Source organism: Tachyglossus aculeatus, chromosome X3 (assembly GCF_015852505.1).
Source record: "Tachyglossus aculeatus isolate mTacAcu1 chromosome X3, mTacAcu1.pri, whole genome shotgun sequence".
NCBI classification, from domain to species: domain Eukaryota; kingdom Metazoa; phylum Chordata; class Mammalia; order Monotremata; family Tachyglossidae; genus Tachyglossus; species Tachyglossus aculeatus.
Window position 1 is genome coordinate 4,988,079 of NC_052099.1, and position 24,577 is coordinate 5,012,655.

A 24,577-nucleotide genomic window follows, 5' to 3' on the forward strand; every position below is an offset into this window, starting at 1 on the left:
CCCCCCCATCCCCCCCACCCTACCTCCTTCCCCTCCCCACAGCACCTGTATGTTTGTACAGATTTATTATTCTATTTTACTTGTACATATTTACTATTCTATTTATTTTATTTTGGTAATATATTTTGTTTTGTTGTCTGTCTCCCCCCTTCTAGACTGTGAGCCCGTTGTTGGGTAGGGACCGTCTCTATATATTGCCAACTTGTACTTCCCAAGTGCTTAGTACAGTGCTCTGCACACAGTGAGCACTCAATAAATACAATTGAATGAATGAATGCTAGGCAGTGAAATGGCCAAGAGACAATCTTAATATCAGTGAATGGTATTTATTGAGTACTTATTGTGCTGAGTACTGTACTTGAGAGAGAATAATACAATAAAGTTGCTAGATATAACTCCTGCCCACAAGGATGTCATAGTCTTAAGGGATACAGAGGTAACTATAAACCTAGATAATCCATAAATTAATTCCCCCAATAATCAAGAATAATCACAACAAGTGTGTCAAGCAGACATCCATAATTATCTCCTTTAAGGCATCATTAGTCTGCCGGATCATTTGTTGGAGAATGTGAACTTTCATTCATTCATTCAATCAATCGTATTTATTGAGTGCTTAGTGTGTGCAGAACACTGTACTAAGTGCTTGGGAAGTACAAATCGGCAACATATAGAGATGGTCCCTACCCAACAACGGGCTCACAGTCTAGAAGGGGGAGACAGACAACAAAACAAGTAGATAGGTGCTGATACCAGACTTCAATCTAGTCAGTGCTTAATCAGATGTTAATAGAAGTGTTGTCCAAAAATTTATGAGATTCTAATAAGCACTGTACTGTAGACACAAATACAGCAAATACCTATGTTGAGAGCTCTTTTGAGTATTGAATGTACCATGATTAAGATGTTATTCCCTGAAAAGATTTTACCATTTCCATAGAGATTCCAAACTACAGCTTTTTGGTCCCCTTCCAGGAAATGATGGGGTTTCAGAAGGTTATGTCCCATAGTTTGGAACTGCTCTAATTATTTATGATGCTGTTTACCAGGCATGACTTGTAGCCAAAGCGTGATGCTCTATATTTAAAGAAACTAAGATGACAGGTTGATCCTTTGTGGTACTAAGATAATTTTCCCAGAAGGAACCCCTTCATAAGAGGAAAGTTCAAGTTAATGACTTGAAAACGATTCAAACTCCGCAGGTGGTTTCCAAGTTGGCTGATTCCCTTACCCTTCACTGACAATATAGGTTAATACCAGACCACTGGCAATCAATTGGTCAGCTTGGTCAGGTTAAAGAGACAGGCAGGCGAGGCTTCCCACATGAAAAGTCCAGGGAGTTTCAACAGCAGCTAAGCTCTGCAAGAGACAGGATGTTAAAACAAAAAGGGTGAAACTACATCCGCTCCTCTGATGCAAATTAAACAAGGTCCCAGTTTATTAAGGGCCCTGCCGCACATCTTAGGGAGGCTCCCTCATTGGCCGTGTGTCCCGTCAATTCCAGATTCGTTCAAAACAAGCAGGGCTAGATTAAGGCTTCGGGTTTCCCCAGGCCAAGAGGGGCCCAGGCCCCTCGTGAGGAAAAGGTAGAGAAGGCGGAAGAAGAGGGGAGGAAGGGAATGAGGGGAACGGTGAAGAAGAGGCAAAAGGAAAAGGAGGAAGAGGGTAAAAAAGTGGAAGAGGATGAGGAACTGGGAGAGGAAACTCACAATGTGGTTTCACCAACATGCAGCTATAGTGCCAGGCAGTCCAGGTGGGCTGGCTGAGCCAGGACTGCTACCACTCAAATGGTAGCTGAAGATGGTGGTGGGGAGGTAGACTGTAATAATAATAATAATGATGGCATTTATTAAGCACTTACTATGTGCAAAGCACTGTTCTAAGCGCTGCAGAGGTTACAGGGTGATCAGGTTGTCCCACGGGGGGCTCACAGTCTTAATCCTCATTTTACAGATGAGGTAGCTGAGGCACAGAGAAGTTAAGTGACTTGCCCAAAGTCACATAGCTGACAATTGTCAGAGCTGGGATTTGAACCCACGACCTCTGACTCCAAAGTCCGTACTCTTTCCACTGAACCACACTGCTTCTCTAATGTAGTCAAGTTTCCTTCCCACAGGGAACTTACCCTCGAACAGGGAAGACAAACCTAAAATATTCCTACCACTGTCAAAGTAAGTAAATTGAGTGAGATTATATATGTGTGTTTGTATACATACGTACATATACATATATATTATATACACACACAAAGTATGATAGTGCTTAGTACAGACTTTGCACATAGTAAGCACTCAATAAATAGGATTTAATGAATAAGTACACACTCATGCATGCACACACACTTATTTAAATTTATAGGTGCTCAGGAGTGTATAAGTTCATAAGTCCTAGAAATGGCTCAAAATATGATATTCATTCAACCATATTTGAGCACTTACTGTGTGCAGAGCACTGTATTAAGTGCTTGGGAGAGTGCAATATGACAATGAACAGACACATTCCCTGCCCACATGGAGCTTATTTGAGGAGGCTGGAAAATAAAATGGGGAATGCTTCATGGAAGAGTTTGAATGTGGGAAGAGCAATGGCCTGTCTAATGTGAGGAGGGAAGGAATTCAAAGACTGGGGAAGAGCATTAGGGTGGGGATGGAAGCCAGGTATAGCCAGAACACTGGGTTGGGAAGTAGCAGGTAAAGAGAGCAGAGAGGAAAGGTGGAGCTAAATGGCAGAGAGCTTTGAAGCCTGTTGGGTGGAAGGTTTGTTGGACCCTAAATTTCTGTAAATACAAATATATATATATGTTTAAACCACCCTAGAGAGGCCAAATAGGTTTTCAGTCTACCTCCCCAAAGACAGTTCAGTAATAGCTACTATTAGTAGATTGGTTGAGGGATTTCATAACCCCAGAGGCCAATTTTCAGGTACTTAATGCTCTAGATACACAGATAAATATAGGATCATTAATTTGCTAAGCATTCAATCTTCACAGAAGGTATTTTAATTGTATGAAGTTTTCATTTGTTTTGCAAGAATGGCAGAGCATTTTGCCTCTTTCTCCCCGTTCTGCCTTTTTCCTACTTCCCCCAAAGAGACAGAGTAGTACAATTAAATGTTGTTCCTATTACAAAATGCATGTTTACATAGTTCTACTCATTCTTATGATTTATAAAGGAAATGCTCTTGTTTTTTGCAGGTCCTTCAACCCAAACAGAACTGCATATTGTCCTTGGGTCTCAAGGCCATATTTGATCAAAAATTTTAAAGTTGTAAAAATGAACTTCACCTAGAAAAAGGAAAATTTAGGAAATGTAAGTATCTACCTGACATTCATGGTTTCACCTAACAACTACAGTTCTTTTTCTTAATTTGTGCTCTGGCTAGGGCAAAAAATCAGAAAACAAATGTCTTTTTGTCTGTAACTCCCAAAGGTCAGACCAACAAAAGATACAGATATAAAAGAATGTGTCTTTCTCTAAAGTTTCCCCACCTTATTTCGAGTTCATTTACCAGATTAGCAGGTTTCCAAAGTATCACCTCAAGTCAAAAATACATTTGAAAGCATTTTACAAGCCTCTTGCTCTTTTCCAATCAATTCATTTCAAGGAAATCCTTTTTCTGTACAGTCCAATGAACCAACAACTTTTTAATACCCATGCCACTTGGAAAACTGCACTCTTCGGTACCTGGTGTACTTACGTAAGGTCAAGTATGCAAACAGTACTTTGCAATAGTAACAGTAACTGCAAGATTTACTGCAGGCAAGTGTAAAAAATGCTACCTTAATTTGTATGATTTCTTGGAAGGAGGGCAGGCTAGTTACGAGAAAAAAACGAAAATCTTTTGCAAGTTGATACATTTTTGCACATTTGTTTCCAAAATTGAATTCTAAAGTACTTGGAACAAGTCAGAATTGAACTTGGAGCTATTATGCCAGGTCATGAATTATCTAAATGCAGAGTCCAATAAAAGGTCCCATTTGGAAGTCTCATATATACACACACACACACACACGAATTAACATGATTTAGGTCAGGCTCCCTCCCCTTAATTTTCCTTTATGTGGGTAAATTACAGGATGGACAGTCTATCACTTTAGTGTTCATCCCACTGTCAATCAACAAATCTAGTTCAACAGTGGACCGCATTAGACTATTCTCACATGTGGATTGATGAGGATATTTATAATTCACAAAATAGCCCTTTCAATGCACAAATTGGTGAAAAATAAAATTTGGGTTGCAGTATAGCAACACCAATCACTGTAGGCAAAACCATTATCCTTCCTGTCTCATAAGCCGTAACCTTGCTGTCATCCTCAATTCATCTATCTCCTTCAACCCACATATTCAATCTGTCACCAAATTCTGTCTTCACAACAGCACTACAATACACCCTTTCCTCCCCAGCACTATGCTGATCCAAGACCTTGTATCCCGGCCTGACTGCTGCTTCATCCTCCTTGCTGACCTCCCTACTCCACTCCATATATCACTCCTCTACCAGGATCGTTTTTCTAAAAATAAATAAATCAAACATTCAATCTACATTCACCGCTTCTCAAGAATCTCCAGTGGTTGTTCACCCACCACTGAATCAAACAGAAACTCCTTATCATCGGCCTTTTAGCACTCACTCAGCTTGCCTCCTCCTACCTCACTTTGCTGATTTCCTACAACCCAGTCCACACACACCACTCTTCTAAGCACTTTCACTGCATCTTGACCTCGTTTATCTTGCCACCAACCTCTTGCCCTCATTTTCCCTCTGACCTGGAACTCTCTCCCCCTCCATATACTCTCTCCACCTTCAAAGCCTTATGAAAATCACATCTCCTCCAAGAGGTCTTCCCCAATTATGCCCTCTTTTCACTGATTTCCTCTCCCTTCTGCATTGCCTACACTTTGGGGCATGTATCCTTTAAGTACTTTATAATCACCCCACCCTCATCCCCACAGCACTTATAACAATAATAATAATGATGGCATTTATTAAGTGCTTACTATGTGCAAAGCACTGTTCTAAGCACTGGGGAGGTTACAAGGTGATCAGGTTGTCCCACGTGGGGCTCAGTCTTAATCCTCATTTTACAGATGAGGTAACTGAGGCACAGAGAAGTGAAGTGACTTATCCAAAGTCACACAGCTGACAAGTGGCAGAGCTGGGATTTGAACCCATGACCTCTGACTCTAAAGCCCGTGCTCTTGTCACTGAACCACACTGCTTCTCAATGCTTCTCACTTATGTACATAGCCTTAATTTACTTTAATGTCTGTCTCCCCCTCCTGGTGCACAGGGAACATATCTACCAACTCCGCTGCATTGTACTCTCCAAAGCATTTAGTAGTGTTTTGCACACAGTATGTGCTCGATACATCCCACTGATGATATTTAAAATGTTATACACAATGCTTATTCCAAACACATTTCTGTTTTTCCCCTTTATGGTACCATTACTATTATGGGCTAGTTATATATTTTACAGAGCATCACCCTTCTCAGTAAGCAAATAAAGGTGGCTATTCATCTGCTTTTCTATTAATCCGATTTTCAGGGGCTCTGTCCTATCGAACAGAGTCAGCACCAGATACATTTATCAATCACCAGATTGATTATTAAGATCTATGTGCAGAGCCCTGTACTAAGCACTTGGGCGTGTACAATACAACTGGTAGATACATTCCCTGCTTACAAGTAACTTACAGTCTAGAGGGAGAAGCTTACTTTGTCGGTATCATTCTTTTTAGGGCCACCTCCCTCCACCTCGGTTCCTGCTGCTGAGTTCTACAACCCATGTGAGATGCATGTGTTCAAAAGGATTCAGATGGAGTTTGCAGCCACTCTGGAGCAGGTTGAGGATTAATAGCAGCCCCGGGGAAACTCTCTGGGACTTCCACAAAATGGCACAGGTGACATCAAGTCATACTGCATGCCGGGCCACATGCATATGAATCTTGATGTCCAGTATTCCCAGACATCATAGTGGCCACACCCTAGTTACACATCACTCTTTTTAGTCAGAGCACATCAACACAGAAGGTAATGTTCTACAAAATCTTTCATATTAACATATCAAGCCCTAGAGAATTCTAAATAAGTTCAATGTAAGAATGGTGAGACATTCTATTCAGTCAAATTATTTTCTCAAACCTAAGAATGTGCCTAAAGACACAGAGGCATCCACTGGGATGAAGGACCTGATGGATAACAACTGCTCTGTTTCAAATCTTCGAGCCTACAACCATGCAGACCCTGAAATTTCCTCACAAAGCAGTGAGCCCATTGCCCTGAGAAATGTCTTCCACCTCTTGATGAAGGGAAAATGTTACCCACCCTTAGACTCCATGAGCCTATTTCAAAGGTATTTAAATAGGGGTTGCAGGGCCTGAATCTGGTTGAGGATTAAAAAAAAAAAATCTTCCACCTCCAGATTTATCAATTGGAGCTTTGTCAAATACTAATTACAGGGTGTGGGTTTTTTTTGTTTTGTTTTTTACCTCTATATCCTAAGACTGTGTATGTTCAGTTTGGGAGATTATTATGTTTTGCCAACATGTGCCTAACCTGCTGATGTACAACAATGGGTAGTTGTATTTTTGTATAGGCTGGAAGTAAATTGAGGGAACAAAGAGTATTATATTCAATTTTTTTTGCAATTCTGCTACAAACCAGTTTTCATTCTTTATTTTAAACATAATTCCCAATTGCTGGGAGCAATGAAAGAGGAACTTCATATAATTATTGAATGGATTATTTTGAGAAACACGACATCTTCTGCAATCTGATATAGAGAAGAATGGAGTTAAAAAAAAAATCAGGAAATATCAAACAGCTAGAGAAAAAAAAAAAATCAGAAAATCCAGGGTTTGAGAGCTGTTAGAGTGGCTTCCCCCTACAGCTGCTCTTTAGGAGGAGGAAACCTAATAGTCACAGGTGTTCTTTGTGGTGGGTGCCCAAGGGATCCTGTCAAGGAGAGAAAAGAGGACCCCTTCCAAAGGTCACTATGTGCCATTTTCAATGAGTGTCTCTATGTGCTTTAAATAATTATGGTATTTTAAGGCCTTACTATGTGCCAAACACTGTTCTAAGCAAGGGTATACAGAATAATGATAATAATGATACTTGTTAAGCATTTACTATAGTCCAGCAATGTCCTAAGTGCTAGGATAGATACAGGTTAATCAGGTTGGACAAAGTCCCTGCCCCATTTTACAGATGAAGTAACTGAGGCAAAGAGAAGTTAAGTGACTTGCCCAAGGTCACACAATGGGCAAATGGCAGAGCAGGGATTAGAACCCAGATCCTTAGATTTGCCTACTTGATACACTCCTGCTTCTCCACCTACCACTCTGACCCTTCCTTCTCTTGTCTCTTCTGCTAGCTTCTAGTACTCCTCTCAACTTCTAACCAAGGGTGTACCACAAACCTAGGTCCCTTCCTTGATTTTTGCCCTCCACCTTCACTTCCTTAAAGAATTCACCCACTCGCCTTTAGCATTCATATCTATGCCAATGACTCACAAATCTACCTTCATAGCCTGGACCTCTTCACTGCATTCCAATCCCAAACCTCCTCTTGTCTCCAGGACCTTTCCCCTTGGATGGTCCTTGAAACGCATGTTCAAAGCTGAACTCTTCATCTTTCACTGTTCTAAGCGCTGGTGTGGATACAAGGTTATCAGGTTGTCCCACTTGGGGCTCACAGCCTTAATCCTCATTTTACAGATGAGGTACCAGGCACAGAGAGGTTAAGTGACTTGCCCAAAGTCACACAGCTGACAAGTGGCAGCAGCAGAATTAGAACCCATGACCTCTGATTCCCATGCCTGGGCTCTTTCCATTAAACCACGCTGCTTCCCTAAACCCTCTGCATCCTCCAACCTCCCTATCTCCACTGACAATATCACCATCTTCTTTGCGACTGAAGACCACAACTTTCGCATCATCCTGGACTCCTCTATGTCATACTGCTAAAACCTGCCATTTTTTCCCCCTAAGCCATTTTATAGATTGGTAACTTCCTTTCCATGCATACAGCCTCACATCAAGTGATCACTCACATCATGACTGGACTGACCATCTCAATCAATGGTATTAGAGCATTACACAGTGCAGAGCACTGTACTTGGTGCTTGAGAGAGTGCAATATGAGCTGACAGACACCTTGCCTGCCCACAAGCAGTTCGCACTCTAGAGTCTACAGTCCTCACTGGTCTCATCTTGAAGTCTATACTCCAACCTAGCACACAGATTATCTTCCTTAATGTCACTCAGCACAACTCTTCACCCTCCTCAAAACCTTTCATTGGTCACTCATTTCCCTCAATCATATTTACTGACCGCTTACTGTGTGCAGAGCACAGTATTAAGCATTTGGGAGAGTACAATACAGAGTTGATAGACATATTCCCTGCCCACAAGCAAAGATCCTTAGCAACCGTCTTTAAGGATTCCCACTGGCAATTTCCATGCTTGGTAAATTAATAGTAATATTAAATGCTCTAGTAATACTATATGCAGAGCACTGTACTAAGCACTTGAGAGTACAACAGAATTAGCAGATATGATGCGTTCCTTCAAGGAGCTCATAATATAGCAAGGGAAACAGGCACTACTGTAAATTACACATAGGAGGAAGAAAGAAAAGGAACTCTGTACGTGAGTTAGTGCTTCAGTCATAGGGTCCCTAAGATAAGTACATAAGGCTACTGGAGATTATGAATACTTAAATGCTTAGGTAGTGCAGTAGTGCTGAAGTGGGTGCTGGAAGGATAGAAACTGGGGAGATTAGAATTAAGGCCTCCCAGATTTCACAAGGGCTTTGAAATGGGGAGAGTTGTGGTCTACTGGATTTAAAGTGGGAGGGAGCTTCAGGCTGGGGATGTCATGAACAAGAGGTTGGGAAGAACATGAGGAGAGACGAGAACAAGGCACAGCGAAGAGGTCAGTTTACTTACCTGCTCTTCACACACAACTGCTCACACTCTTTGCTCCTCCCAAATCCACCTCTGGACTGTACGCCACTCTCATCTTGCTCCCCTCCAACGCCTTGCTCAATTGTCCCAAGTCTGGAACTCTTTCCCACCAAATCCACCAGATATCCTCCCTTCAAACACCTCCTAAAATTCCACGTTCTCTAACAAGCCATTCCCAATTGATTACTATTACCCCAATGAGTAATGGTATTTGTTAAGCGTTTACTAGATGCCAGGCACTGTACTAAATGCTGGGGTAGATACAAGCTTAATTAGGTTAGACAGTCCACGTTCAGTTCATGTCTCCCAACTCCTCAAGAGCCTCCAATATCTGCCCGTATCAAACAGAAACTCCTTACCATTGGCTTTAAAGCACTCAATCAGCTTGCGCCATAATAATAATAAAAATGGTATTTGTTAAGCACTTACTATGTTTCAAGTACTGTTCTAAGCGCTGGGGTAAATATAAGGTAATCAGGTTGAACACAGTCCCTGTCCCACATGGGGCACACAGTCTTAATCCCCATTTTACAGATGAGGTAACAGGCACAGAATGTTAAATGATTTGCCCAAGGTCACACAGCACACAAGTGGCAGAGCCAGGACTAGTACCCACATCCTCTGATTCCAATCCCATGCTCTTTTCACAAGGCCAGGCTGCCCCATCCTATCTCAGCTCACTAATGTCCTCCTACAGCCCAGCCCAAACACTCCACTCCTCTACTGCCAGTTTACTCACTGCTCCCTGATCTTGTCTATCTCACCCCTGACCCCTTTCTCCCTAGCCTGGAACTCCCTCCCCATCCATATACACCAGGCCACTACTCTTTCCACCTTCAAAGCATTTTTTAGGTCACACCAAGAGGTCACACCATGACCTTAGGTCACGCCAAAAGGCCTACCCTGATTAAGCCCTCTTTCCCCAGCTCACTCTCCCTTCCGTGTCATCTATGCACTTTAATCTGTGACCTTTGAACATTTGATATTTACCCCACCCACAACCCCACAGCACTTATGTACACATCTTTAAATTATATATTATAAATGAGTTATTCATATTAAATGTCTTTCTTCCCCTGTAGACTGTAAGCTCACTATGGGCAGGGAACGTTTCTGCTAATTCTGTTGTATTATTCTCTCCAAAGCACTTAGTACAGTGCTCTGCACATAGTAAGTGCTCAATAAATACGATTGACTGATGGGGCTCAGAGTCTTACTCCCCATTTTACAGATAAGGTACAGAGTAGTTAAGTGACTTGCACTAGGTCACAGAGTAGACAAGTGACAGAGTGGGAATTAGAACCCAAATCCTCCTAACACCCAGGCCCATGCTCTATCCACTAGGGCCTTGCTGCTTCTCTGTTTATGAAAGCTTCCTCTCATATAACTCATATATTCAGTCTGTCACCAAATCCTGTCAGTTCAACCTTCACACTACTAAAATCTGCCCTTTCTTCTCCATCCAAACTGCTACTATACTGATCCAAGCAGTTATCCTATTCTGCCTTGACTCCTGCATCAGCCTCCTTGTTGACCTTCCTGCCTCCTGCCTCTCCCAACTCCAGTCCATACTTCAATCTGCTGCACAGATTATTCTTTTAAAAAAAGTTCAGTCCATGTCTCCACACTCTTCCAGAACCTCCAGGGGTTGCCCCTCCGTGTCTGCAGCCAACAGAAGCTTCTTCCCATTAGCTGTAAAGCATTCAATCAGCTTATCCCCTCCTCATAGCCATTTACCTCACATTTCCTACTACAGCCCAGCCTGTACGTTTTGCTCCTTTCACGCCACTGTGACCTTACCTTGTCAATCTCCCCACCAACTGCTTTCCCATGTCCTCCCTCTGGTTTAAAGCTCCCCCACCATATATGCCAGACCACCACACTACCCACCTCCAAAGCCTCATTAGTCACAACTGCCCCAAGAGGCCTTCCCCGCTTAAGTCCTCTTTCCCTGACTCCCTCTCCCTTCTGCACTGCCTATGCACCTGGAGAAGCAGCGTGGCTCAGTGGAAAGAGCATGGGCTTTGGAGTCAGAGGTCATGGGCTCAAATCCCAGCTCCGCCAACTGTCAGCTGTGTGACTTTGGGCAAGTCACTTCACTTCTCTGTGCCTCAGTGACCTCATCTGTAAAATGGGGATTAAAATTGTGAGCCCCCTGTGGGACAACCTGATCACCTTGTAACCTCCCCAGCGCTTAGAACAGTGCTTTGCACATAGTAAGCGCTTAATAAATACCATCATTATTATCTGTATACTTCGGGCATTTGGTATTCACCACGCCCTCAGCCGCGAACCAGTTATGCACATATCCATAAATTGTTAGTTTATATTAATGTCTATTTCCCCATCTAGACTGTAAGCTCATAGTGGGCAGAGAATATGTCCGTTATACTGTACTCTCCCAAGTGCTTAGCAGTGTTCTGCACACAGTAAGCACTCACTAAAATACCACTGATTGATCGATGTCCAACCTCAACATTTGTGAAGATATGGATATCTTTGCTGTACGCCTCTAGACTGTAAGCTCATGGTGGGCAGCGAATGAGACTACCAACTCAAACTGTACTCTCCCAAGTGCTTAGTACAATAAATTGCACATAGCATTCAATAAATACAATTGAATGAATGAATAAATACCATTCATCAATTATTTCTATGCTCCACACCCCGTTAGAATGTAAGATCCTTCTGGGCAGGGAATGTGTCTTTTTGATGGCTTTTGTTGAGCACTATGTACCAAGCACTGTACTAACCACTGGACTAGAAACAAGATAGGATACAGTCCCTGTCCCACATGGGACTCACAGCCTAAAATGAAGGCAGAAGAGGAATTTAATCCCCATTTAACAGATGAGGAAACTGAGGCACTGAGAAGTTAAATGACTTGTCCAAGGTCACATAGCATGAAGGTGGCATAGCCAGGGTTATAAATCAGATCCTCTCAGGCTCATGCTGTTTCCACTAAGTCATGTTGCTTCCCTTGTGCCTTGTACTTATTTTTTCTTTATTATGGCATTTGTTAGGCACTTACTATGTGCCAGATACTGTACTAAGTGCTGTTGTATTTTCCTAATGCTTAGTCCAGTGCAATGCACTATCAGATACTCAATGAATATTGTCACCAGGACTACCCATTGAAAGCATCATAATGATGGTGCCATAACTATACATTGCCCCAATGTTCTTAAATGAAACCTTAACACTTTGTTTCATGAACTCAATCCCTAAAGTGGGGGAAATCAATCCTCATAACTTCATAAGACTAAGTTGTTGTGGATAGGGAATATGTCTGTTATACTGTGGTGGTGTATTCTCCCAAATGCTTAGTACAGTGCTCTCACACAGTAAGACCTCAATAAATGATTGATTGAATTTTGAGGACATTATTCTATTCATTAAGCTTTTACTGTGTGAAGAGCACTGTACTAAGTGCTGGAAAAGTACAATATAAAATAGTTGGTAGACACATTCCCTGTCCACAAGGAGTTTGTAGTCTATGTGGGTAGACAAATATAAATAAATTACAGATATGTTCAGCAGTACTGTGGGGTTAAGGATGGGATAAATAAAAGTTGTGAATCCAGTTGCACAGGTGACATAGAAGGGACTGGGAGAAGAGGAAATGTGGGCTTAGTCTGGGAAGGCATCTTGGAGGAGATGTGCTCCATTTACCACTGCTAAAAGATTCTGAAAGCCCTCAGTTATGCTACTAAACAGTCATACCAGGAGTGTCTGCCATTCTGGGAGAGTTTCTAGTATGTGAAAAACGACTAACAACAAATTACTTAAAATGAATGACTGGCATCTCATTCCCATCTGGTACCCATTTTTAGAAACTGATGCCTTGTGTTGAATGAGGTAAACAGAATAAGTCTGGGAGGATAGGCAGTGCAGCTGGGTGGAATGTGAATACTTTTTTCTTTTTATTCCAATTTTTCCACTTCCTTCTCTACCACTAGTCACCACTGAGAAAATTAAATTAGTGTGGTTGAGGGAGGATCCAGTTTTTTCTTAAAAAAAAATATGACTAACTCAAATTAAAAGGCACATTACATTTCAACACAATATAGGACATTAATGAAGTGTTGAATTAAAAGCTAGGAGACCTTTATTATAGCTATTCTTTTTGGCACCCATAGCTTTTTACTTAGGGTTAAAAGTAGACAAATGTTATTTTCATTTCTAACAATCAATGGTATTTATTGAACACTTACTGTGTACACAAGCATGTTGGGGAGTACAATATAGTTTGTAGATACATTTTCCTGCACTCTACTGTATTGCACTCTCCCAAGTGCTTAGTACAGGATAATAATCAATTCATCAAAATATTTCCTTAGCACCTGTGTGCAAGAGCATTGAACTAAGCACTTAGAAGAGTACGATAACATTCAAAGACATGATCCCTGCCCTCAGAGAATTTATACTCTCACAGGGATAACAAATTTAGATAGAAGTACAGTGTCTGGCACATGGTAAGTGCTTAACAAATATCATTAAAAAAAATTAAGACATGGGAACACTGAACAGAGCATTGAGAGCTGAGCAGCGGAAAAGAAAAGCCAGCAAAGAACTGAGTAGGAACAGCCAGAGAGGTAAGAGAACCAGGAAAGAAGTGTCAGAAAAACCAAGATTATATAGTGCTTCCAGGAGTAGGAAGTAGTCCTCAGCATCATGGTTAGCCAAAAGGTCATATGGGATTAGGATTGAGTTCAATTCATTAGATTTGGCAAGGATAAGGTCCATTGGTGACCGTGGAGGGTGAGGTTTTAGTGAAGTCAGAACATCTTTACAGTAACCTAAAGCCCTCATGCTGCCATTTGAGACTATTTATTATGATGGATATGTTAAAAGAAACTATCTTAGCCACTGGTAGGTTTTTCTGTGGGAGAACGAAAATACACATTCAATTGAGTCTGACTTAGGAACCTTATGTATTATCATGAAATCACCAACTTTGAGCACTTTAATTTCCCACTTAGTCTTCTTTCATTCCTTGTTTCCTTGCAAGATCAGAAGAATTCTAGATACCCCCTCCAATTCCTAAAGATTTTTTTTTTCAGACTTTTGTTTTTGCTGATGTTTAAAGACTTGGCTCTCAAAAGTTGATACTGAATTCAACTATTTCCACAAATCAAGCCATAATATAATAGCAATTTGGGAGACTGATTTATTATTTTGGGCAATTCAAGATGTTTAAATTTCCATAATATTCAGAAATTGGGGGTTAAAGATTGACTTTCTGAAACAGAGAAGTAGAAATGGGCGGGAAACCAAAATTTACTCCTTTTAAACGACAAAGAAATTACTAGCTACCCCCAAATTTCAGTAGCAATACTTTCATAAAGCTCACCACAATGATCATAAAAATGATGATATAAACTAATGTAGAGCTTCCAAAATTAGAAAACGACATGACATTCAGGGCAATGTTGAGATTCCTTGATTTTAATGGTACATGACATTGGTTGCTAGCCCAGAAACAGTTCATAAGATCCCAGATTCAAAACACGTCACAGTTCCTCAGCCCAAAAGTCCATTTTTGGTAATGTTCCAATACAGAAAAGAACCAGAGATCGAAATAGTTGTAAGTACCAATCTGGAAAGAAATTACATCCTAGAGATCAAGAGTATGGGTCTTGATCCTGTTTTTAGATTGTCTGCTCAAACTTTCTCCTGACTTGCTTCCTTTACTTTTCTCCCTTTCTCCATGCTCCTTTTTCCCCCGTCACACCTCTTGTCCCTGCACCCAGCCAAGGAGGAATATGGTCTCGACTTCTGTAGGTGCCCTAGAATTCGCACTGTTCTCCCAGTCGTTCACACTTCCAGAGTGCTGGTTATGGTAATAGTGGCAGCAGAAGCAGCAGCAGAGGGTAGTGGATACAGCACAAGCCAGGGAGTCAGAAGGTCACCACATGTCTGCACATCATCATCAATCATATTTATTGAGCGCTTACTGCGTGCAGAGCACTGTACTAAGCGCTTGGGAAGTACAAGTTGGCAACATATAGAGACAGTCCCTACCCAACAGTGGGCTCACAGTCTAAAAGGGGGAGACAGAGAACAAAACCAAGCATACTAACAAAATAAAATAAATAGAATAGATATGTACAAGTAAAATAGAGTAACAAATATGTACAAACATATATACATATATACAGGTGCTGTGGGGAAGGGAAGGAGGTAAGATGGGGGGGTGGAGAGGGGGACGAGGGGGAGAGGAAGGAAGGGGCTCAGTCTGGGAAGGCCTCCTGGAGGAGGTGAGCTCTCAGTAGGGCCTTGAAGGGAGGAAGAGAGCTAGCTCGGCGGATGGGCAGAGGGAGGGCATTACAGGCCCGGGGGATGACGTGGGCCAGGGGTCGATGGCGGGACAGGCGAGAATGAGGTACGGTGAGGAGATCAGCGGCAGAGGAGCGGAGGGTGTGGGCTGGGCTATAGAAGGAGAGAAGGGAGGTGAGGTAGGAGGGGGCAAGGTGATGGAGAGCCTTGAAGCCCAGGGTGAGGAGTTTCTGCCTGATGCGCAGATTGATTGGTAGCCATTGGAGATTTTTGAGGAGGGGAGTAACATGCCCAGAGCATTTCTGGACAAAGACATTCTGGGCAGCAGCATGAAGTATGGATTGAAGTGGGGAGAGACACGAGGATGGGAGATCAGAGAGAAGGCTGATGCAGTAGTCCAGACGGGATAGGATGAGAGCTTGAACGAGAAGGGTAGCGGTGTGGATGGAGAGGAAAGGGCGGATCTTGGCAATGTTGCGGAGCTGAGACCAGCAGGTTTTGGTGACGGCTTGGATGTGAGGGGTGAACGAGAGAGCGGAGTCGAGGATGACACCATGGTTGCAGGCTTGTGAGACGGGAAGGATGGTAGTGCCGTCAACAGAGATGGGAAAGTCAGGGAGAGGGTAGGGTTTGGGAGGGAAGACAAGGAGTTCAGTCTTGGACATGTTGAGTTTTAGGTGGTGGGCAGACATCCAGATGGAGATGTCCTGAAGGCAGGAGGAGATGCCAGCCTGGAGAGAGGGGGAGAGAGCAGGGGCAGAGATGTAGATCTGGGTGTCATCAGCATAGAGATGATAGTTGAAGCTGTGGGAGCGAATGAGGTCACCAAAGGAGTGCGTGTAGATCGAGAACAGAAGGGGACCAAGCATTGAACCTTGGGGAACCCCCACAGTAAGGGGATGGGAGGGGGAGGAGGAGCCTGCAAAAGAGACTGAGAATGAACGACTGGAGAGATAAGAGGAGAACCAGGAGAGGACGGAGTCTGTGAAGCCAAGGTCAGATAGTGTGTTGAGGAGAAGGGGATGGTCCACAGTGTCAAAGGCAGCTGAGAGGTCGAGGAGGATTAGTATAGAGTACGAGCCGTTGGATTTTCCAAGCAGGAGGTCATTGGTGACCTTTGAGAGGGCAGTTTCCGTGGAATGTAGGGGACGGAAGCCAGACTGGAGGGGGTCGAGGAGAGTGTTGTTGTTGAGGAATTCGAGGCAGTGCGTGTAGACAACTCGTTCAAGGAGTTTGGAAAGGAATGGTAGGAGGGATATGTGGCGATAACTAGAAGGTGAGGTGGGGTCAAGAGAGGGTTTTTTTAGGATGGGAGAGACATGGGCATGTTTGAAGGCAGAGGGGAAGGAACGAGTGGAGAGTGAGCAGTTGAAGATGGAAGTTAAGGAAAGGAGAAGGGATGGAGCGAGAGATTTTATGAGATGAGAGGGAATGGGGTCAGAAGCACAGGCGGACGGAGTAGCATTTGAGAGGAGGGATGAGAGCTCCTCTGAGGATACTGCTGGGAATAATGGGAGAGTAGCAGAGAGCGTTGAGAGCCGGGGGATTGGAGAAGGGGGGGAAGTGACTTTCGGGAGGTCGGACCTGATGGATTTAATTTTGTCAATGAAGTAGGAGGCCAGATCGTTGGGGGTGAGGGAAGGAGGAGGGGGAGGAACCGGGGACCTGAGAAGGGAGTTGAATGTATGGAAGAGCTGGCGGGGGCGATGGGCGTCAATAAGGGAGGAGAAATAGTTTTGTCCGGCAGAGGAGAGGGCTGAGTTAAGGCAGGAAAGGATAAATTTGAACTGAACGAGGTTGGCACGGTGTTTAGACTTTCGCCAGCAGCGTTCGGCAGCTCGAGCATAAGAGCGAAGGAGGCGGACAGTGGCTGTGATCCAGGGCTGTGGGTTAGTGGTACGAGAGCGGCAAAGGGAAAGGGGAGCGAGTGAGTCTAGCTGAGTAGAAAGGGTAGAGTTGAGAGCAGTAATCTGATCATCAAGACTGGGTAGAGAGGAGAGGGCGGCGAGGTGGGGTGTGAGGCGCTCCGAAAGATGGATGGGGTCAAGAGAGTGGAGATCTCTGTGAGGGAGTAATATGGATTGTAATATGCACATGTCACCACATGTGTGAACTTAGGCAAGTCACTTCACTTCTCTGTGTCTGTCACCTCATCTGTAAAATGGGGATTGAGACTGTAAGCCCCACATGGGACAGGGACTGTGTCCAACCCAATTTACCTGGCACATAGTACTTAACAAATACTATTACTATTATTATTATTACTATTACCAGAAGCCATTTCCCATCTCATCTGCTGACTCATAACTTGCTGGGCTCCCCAGAATCCCCAGAACCCACCAATGAACAGCTGGGCTCTTGCTGCTGCCATTGAAGGAACAATACAATAGTTGCTTAGTACAATACTCTGCACACAATCAGGGGTCAATAAATATGACCGATTGTATTCTTCCGGTGCATCCTGTGGAATTCAGCCACAAAATCTGCATGCAAGAACCAGCCACTGACCAGTGCTGTCTGCTGGCAAACTTGAACAATTTTGGAATCAATGATATTTATTGAACATCTCTACTTTAGGAGAGGAAAATACAGGTGGTACACATGAACCTACTTTCTTCAAGTCTAGAGGAATGTTTGTGCTATTCACACGATTTCTTATTTTTAGAGAATTATAGGCATGAATGATAGAATGACTTTTGTTCCATGGCACATTTCTAGCAAAACCAGGGAAATACCAGTAATTCCCACATGAGCCTCTAAATTGGCCCAAGAGTCTGCCTGAAGAACCACCACTGCCCAGGAGCTAATCAAACAATGGTAACTTACTGGGCATTTATGTACACACTTGGGAGAGAACAATACATAAAATTAGTGGACATGTTCCCTGCCCATAATGAGCTTCCAAACTAGAGCCCTGATGGCCCTTTACCCCGTCAACCCACCATCCCTGCTTGGGCTCTGGGCAATGCACTGAAGCTATCCAGCATGAGAGTCATTTTAGAAAATAGGGTTGGGGGATAGAGCCTCAGTCGATATGAGGATCTAATAGTACCCAGCCACGAAAATCACTAATCACTAGGAGGAGCAGTGTGGCCTAGTGGAAAAAAGCATGGGCCTGGGAATAAGAGGACCTGGGTTCTGCCACTTGCCTGCTGTGTGACCTTGGGTACGTCACTCCACTTCTCTGTGTTCCCTCATCTGCAAAACAGAGATTCAATACCTGTTCTCCCGCCTACTTAGACTATGAGCCCCACTGGGGCCCTGATTGTCTTGTATCTACCCCAGAACTTACTACAGTGCTTAGCACATAGTAACTGCTTAAGTACCACAACTCATCTTGTCTATACAGCACATCTCTAGATTGTAAGCTTGTTGTGGGAAGAATGTGTCTGTTGATTGTTATACTATACTCCCCCAAGCACTTAGTACAGCTCTCTGCACATAGTAAGTGTTCAATAAATCAGATTGACTGACCTTTGTCAAATTGAGATTAACATTTAAAAATATAGACATTAAATAAAAAATATATATATACTGAAAAGTTATCTCAGTGCTTAGGCTTGCCCTGTGCAGACCAACCAGTATGTGTCACTGGGAAGGTCATACTCAAACACTTGCATGACAACATGTCTGAGCAGCAATTTTTAATATATTGCACTTTTCTCCAGGGACCTCAAAGGCTTCTACAAACATACTCCCCCAAATCCCTTTGAGATTGATTTAAGGGAGGAATGATTCCCCTGTATGACTAGATGATTTGGAGATGACCACAGAATTCATCCCATCGTTTTAAAGCTAGTTCTCCAAATCTACACTCCCAGTAATTTTGTTTTGCAATACGCTTTTCTATTCCTAGAAGTGCCTTCATGTTGTCAGACATTGAGCAAGCAATGGGAAAATAAACCGTCAAAAGCATTTTTATAGTTAAGAAACCCTAAAGTCCTCATTTTGAAGGCCAGCCAAGATAAATGAATATGAGTGTGGGACTGATCTCTCTGTGGTGAATCCTCATTTGGACTGTGAGAACCTTTAAGTAATAGAACTTTTCAGTGATGCAGAATGTATGTTTGAGAAATGAACTGATAGGCTAAAATGGCACTGATTAGGGGGGTTTAAACTAATCCTTTTAGGGTAATCTCATATCCAGGAAGACACCTGTTAACTAAACATATAGTTAACCTATAACCAATCACCAATGGTATTTATTAAATGCATACTGAGTGCAAAGCACTGTACTAAGCACTTGGACAAGTCCAATACAACAGAGTTGGCAGACATATTATCTGCTCACAGCAAGCTTAAAGTCTAGAGGATTTGAGGAACATAATAATAATAATAATAGCATTTGTTAAGTGCTTACTACATGCCAAGCACTGTTCTAAGTACTGGGGTAGATACAAGGTAATCAGGTTGTCCCACATGGGGCTCACAGTCTTAATCCCCATTTTACAGGTGAGGTAACAGGCACAGAGAAGTTAAGTGACTTGTCCAAGATCACACAGCAGACAAGTGGTGCAGCCGGGATTAGAACGCACGACCTCTGACTCCCAAGCCCGTGTTCTTGCCACTAAGCCACGCCGCTTCTCTAGGAACATCTTGAAAGAGATACCAAGCCTGATCACATAAGTTATTTCATATATACCAAAACCTGGAAGTCAGCCAGAGCCATTTGATATTGTAAACTGGGACACTCAGGGATGAAAAAGAGACAGTTGTGATTCACTGAAATCCTTAATTCAGTCTTGACAAAAGATGCTTAAGGATGTTCCCACATCTGGATATCCAAAGATGTCTTTCTTAGCAGATAAATCCAAGGTACAAGTAATACTATTTATAAAGCTCTTACTGCATACAAAGCATGGGAGTTTAAAGGGGGAAATTAGACATACACAGAAGGGGCAAGTCCACAGGACATTTCAGCCCAAATAAAACACCAATGGAACTGTAATTGTTCACCCAAACGTTAGGGAGTCAGAGCATAAGCTGTGGATCTTCTGGCAAGGAAGAGTGAGGCCTACCTGAGAAGCTACCTCTGTCCCAAGGTCAGACAGATCACCATTGTAACTCTCACCTCTACTATGGGAATAGTAGATCTTCGAGTCTCACTTCTATGCTTAGGAATCTGATAAATGCTGGATACCTTTTCTTTTGGACAGGTCTACCCTCTTCTGAAAGAAGTCACAGACAATCTGGAATGCCACCATTTCTTGTATCAAATCTTCCAAACCTGTCCAGAGATGAGTGTGCATCTAATGACCTTTTTCATTCCTTTACCTTAGAAACTCAATGCTGTAGTCATTGAGAAGCAACGTGGCCCAGTGGAAAAGGCACAAGTCTTGGAGTCAGAGGACCTGGTTCTAATCTCAGCTCCTCCACTTGTCAGCTGTGTGACCTTGGGCAAGTCACTTAACTGTGCTTCGGTTACCTAATCTGTAAAACAGGGATTAAGATTGTGACTACGGACAGCGACTGTACCTAACCTGAGTACTTTGTAGCTATCCCAAAGCTGAGTACAGGGCATGGCACATTGAGTCTAACAAATACAATTAAAAACATAAATAAGCACGTGTCCCAATGTGACCGACACCAATAAGGAGAGAGATATGTCCTACAAGTACTGGTACACTGTAGTCAATCATATTTATTGAGTGCTTACTGTGTGCAGAGCACTGTACTAAGTGATTGGGAGAGTATAACAATAAAACAGACACATTCCCTGATTGTCATAAGAGATGTCAATGCTGAAACAGAGGGAAAAAAAAAATCACTGGGCCACACAAGATTTGAAAGTTAAATTGCCATGGTTTACTTCTGTTAAGGGAATGTGCTACACATTTAATATTCTGCTTACCCAGTGAGTGCTAGGTCATTTTAGTGATTATATCATTTCCAAACTGTAAAACCTAGAGGGTGTCCACATAACTGCCACTGTGCATGCTTATTGTTATGTTGTACTCTCCCAAGCACTTAGTACAGTGCTCTGCACACAGTAAGTGCTCAATAAGTATGATTGAATGAATGAATACCTCAATGCATAGGACAGTGCTTGGCACAAACTGCTTAATAAATATTACTAATATTAATATTTTGTCATTAGAGCAGTAGCACTCCTCTCCCGGGCCTCCTTTAGCCTACAGTGCTGAAACTTCTTGAGCCAGCTCTGCCTGCTCATTTAGAGTCAATCTTCAAGGATTGAAGGAATACTTGGTATCTGAGTCCATCTGCCTTTTGAGCTACCTTGATTTATGTTCATTAAAAGAAAAGTGGTGCTGTTGGAAGTAAAGCAGCTGTCCCAATATAAGCAATTAATAATGTTTCAGATAGTTCCATGCCAGCCCTCTTGAATTCAGTCTATTTTATGGTTTTGCATCAATCCATGGAAACAGAATTAAGACTTAAAAGCTCATTTACAAAGAAGCCTTTAAAAAGTGTTAAAAACAAATTACTTTGAGGAGATTTTTCAAACATGCCTCTAGTTCTAACTTCTTTTCCTATTTGCTCTTCCACAGAACCCAGAAATGGCTCTATTTAATTGACTTTACAGGCTGTGGAGAAACTCAATACACAGAGCAAAATTTAACTGGCTTTGCCTGCATTCACAGTAGTTAAAACAAAAACCCGAGTTTTGGGTAGTTTTTAACAATTACTCAGAATTTTCTTAAACCCAGAAGTTACAGAAAAAACTAAGGAACCATGGAACCAAATGTACTTTGCAGGCTAATTTAAACTCCTAAATCCATTTATGATTAATGTTTTTTAAAAAAGGGATTAAGCATCATACTGCCTAAATGACTTCAGTGGCAGCTTATATTTCATTTCCTTTTCTGAGGGGGAAAAAAAATCCCCTATCCAATTATCCCACAAATATGGTATTATACAAAAGATAATGTTTAGCAAGTTATAGACATTTTAGAAAAATCCCATGCAAAATGATTGACTTTGACCAATCACAATATTGGATAAACAAATCATTTGATAAAATTTTTGTGAGCAATGAATATAAGGAATGAAGAGCAAAGTACAGAAGATAAAAAATGAATAATGTATTCAGAGAAGGCACCAATATGAAAAAAGAAAACATTTTAAATAGCATAAGTAAAAGTACAAAAAGAAAACCAAAAAAGAACACTCCATAATTATTTATTTTAAAAGAATAAGTATGTATTAATTAAAATACTTAGGCAAAGATTCAAATGAAAATGAATGTCAAAATAATAATAATAATAATGGCACTTGATATGTGCTTACTATATTCCAGGCACTCTAGTAAGCACTGGGGTGGATACAAGCCCCTGTCCCATATGGGGCTCACAGTCTCCATCCCATTTTACAGATGGGGTAACTAAGGCACAGAGAAGTGAAGCGACTTGCCCAGGATCACACAGGAGACAAGGAGCAGATCCAGGATAACAACCCATGATCGGACTCCCAGGCCTGTGCTCTATCCACTATGCCATGTTGCTACTTGGGAGGAGCAGCATGGCCTAGTGGAAAGAGTACAGGCCTGGGAGTCAGAGGACCTGGGTTATAATTCTGAGTTATAATAATACAGTGCGGGGCACTGTACTAAACACTGGGGTTGATATAAAATAAGGTTGCCTACAGTTCATGTCCCATATGGGGCTCAATCTAAATCCCCATTTTACAGACCCAAAAGAGTGGTAAACAAAATCCCTGCCCACAAGACACTCACAATCTAGTGAGGAGCTTAAAATCACTTTCCCTTAGCTGTGATGACCCACTGGTGAATTTGCAGTCAAAATTAAAAAATATTCACACTAAAGACCATTCAGTTTTTGGTTTGTTTTTTTTTTTTTTTTTTTTACACTCTCCTGTATAAGTCCTAGGAGTCTGAAAAATTACTGTGACTTCAAATTACAAGAGGAATATTCACAATTAGGAAAATACTCATTTCTGCTACATAATGTTTCCATTATATAGTTGGATAGAATATGATGGAAATATTAGGGATACTCTGAGCCTTCTGTGAATCTCACACACTAGTTGACATAAACAGATCAGGTGTATGAAGAAATGCTTGGGTGCACAAGTGTGGCATTCATTTAGCGCTTAGTACAGTGTCTGGCACATGATGCTCAACAAATACCATTAATATTATTAAGAAGTTATGCAACTACACTTCCCAGCCTGTGCCTCAGGCTTATTCTACTGTACCACAGTACTTTGTGTTCCTTTGTGGTTTTGCAACTTTAATCCAGTAAAATAACAGTCATTGGCAAGTGTATCATACTAGGGTTTTCAGCTAGGAATTTATACTGAAAAATGTCAGTCATGGTGGTGTCTTCCTAGTCTTTTAATTCCTCTTACTTCAACGGTTACTGCAATCTGAGTTTTCCCACAAGATGTTTTCAAAAACGCTACTGTGTCACCATGAATAGGGGGCCAGAAGCAATCAGGAAGTGCTGGTATTCCCAAGTCTCCACAGTGTAAAAAATTCATTTTATTCCACAAACCGTTCAACAAATGCTAGGAAAGACCACCTCTCGGTAGCCTAAACCTAAAAGCCACAATTACCTAGATGATTAGCCAAATGAGGACCATCACATATGAAGTAAAAAATACCTTTTTTCTTCCCCACTTACACAGTTTATTATTCTACATAGCCTAAATTGGCCAGATAATTGCTCAGTGATACAATACACTAAAAGTAGTTGAAATATTCTCCAAACATTGACTCCCCCCTGACTTTGGGAATCATTTTGCCAGTGGGGTGGTGGTCAAAATGGCTGCAGGTCTGACCATAATGGCTGCTAGCCAGTCCCGGGCCTGCCATCTGAGCTGCATCAACCTTTGCCGGTGATGGTACCCACCCTGGGGGTCACTGTTGATGCTTGGATTGCAAGGCTTTGAGCAGCCATGGCTGGACATGGAGCCATTCCAACCTACTCTCCTCTTCCCCTTCCCTACTTCTTCCTCACTAGGCAGCTGACTGCGTGAAGTTCAAAAATTATTAAGAGGCCTTTTGTCTGATTCCATCGTCCTCTCCTCTACCCTCATTCAATCACATTTATTGAGCACTTACTGTGTTTAGCACTGTTCTAACCACTTAGGAGAGTACAATATAACAATTGGCAGACATTCCCTGCCCACAACAAACTTATAGTCAGTCTATACACAATATTACTGACCTATGAATGAACTATCCTTTTGATATTATGATCTGAGGAATGAGGTTAAGTCGGTGATGCTCTAACTTGCCTAATTTTAGAATGATTCTCATTTCAAATCTACACATTTGCTGAGGACCTTCAAAGTACATGGTATTTTCGTGGCTCAGTGGAAAGAGCACGGGCTTTGGACTGAAAG